The 1,047-nt window shown below is 38.3% G+C and overlaps 1 non-coding gene across 1 annotated transcript; it reads right to left on the bottom strand.

Annotated features, from left to right (window-relative positions):
• Positions 1-621: 621 nt before the first annotated feature.
• MIR30C-1 (microRNA mir-30c-1) lies at positions 622-683 on the bottom strand. Its single transcript, NR_127458.1, is given in 1 exon segment — positions 622-683. It is a non-coding gene; the product is annotated as a microRNA mir-30c-1 (primary transcript).
• Positions 684-1,047: the final 364 nt, after the last annotated feature.

Consider the following 1,047-nt stretch of genomic DNA (forward strand, 5'->3'; position numbering starts at 1 on the left):
TCTTTTTCCCCTCCCAGGGCAGGCAGGTGATTCAATCTGGGTTATACATTCATTAGATTATCCTGTCATTTTTATTTTAAAGCCTGTGCTCTCTCACTTGCTCCAAATTAATTTGAATTATTTTGCATTTACTTAAGCACAAATATACATCTTGTATAAATTAGTATGATATAAACTGGGGGGGGGGCTTTTTTTTTTTGCATCCTCCAAGCTTTGTATAGTGGTGATTAATGAATTTTGGTGAATCTCAGACCTGTATTTCTGTTTTAAGAATGCTAAACTCTGGGCAAACATGCTATGTGGGATACCAAGGGAATATATGTTTAACACATGTGCATTTTCTTTTCTTTTATTGATGTAAGATCACTGCAAAAGAAGAATATAAATTATGTTGCTTTCTCAGGTGGTTGTGAATCTTTTCTTTTTCCCTAAACAATGTCAGTATGTGTGGGGATAATTGATTCTGTCACATTTCTTTCATGACCCAGACAACCCACTCTCTCCCCTACTTTTTTACAAATTTGACCTCTGGTACAAATAGCAATAATAACTGGAGCAAGAGATGAATATACATAACAATGCCCTTGATTCTCTTCTCTTCAGCTGATTTCCAAGGCAGACAGAGTAAACAGCCTTCTCCCAGCTTTCTGACTTTCCACAGCTGAGAGTGTAGGATGTTTACAATATCTGTCACTCAGTATTCTCCGAAATGGGCTTGAGGTCACCAGAGCAAATTTCAGGCAAGACAGCATCAGTGGAGGACTCATCCGTGAGGTCACAACTGAACTGCACAAAACATCACTTGGAATTCCTGAGTTTGGCTGAGTAATGTGGGAATTTTGGCTCCTTTGGGATTTTAGCTATGGGCTTAGGGTTTGAACATACCTGAATTCCATGTGGTCCCATGTTATGTATCCATCATTTGTTGTCTCATTATGCTCGCAGGTTTTTTCCCCCTTGCTCAGTTAATTTCTTGGACTTCCATCTTTGGCTTTTTATACACTTAGATATTTTCATCATTCCCTAAAAACCAATCCCAAGACATTC

This window comes from Monodelphis domestica, chromosome 2 (genome assembly GCF_027887165.1).
Source record: "Monodelphis domestica isolate mMonDom1 chromosome 2, mMonDom1.pri, whole genome shotgun sequence".
Taxonomy (NCBI): domain Eukaryota; kingdom Metazoa; phylum Chordata; class Mammalia; order Didelphimorphia; family Didelphidae; genus Monodelphis; species Monodelphis domestica.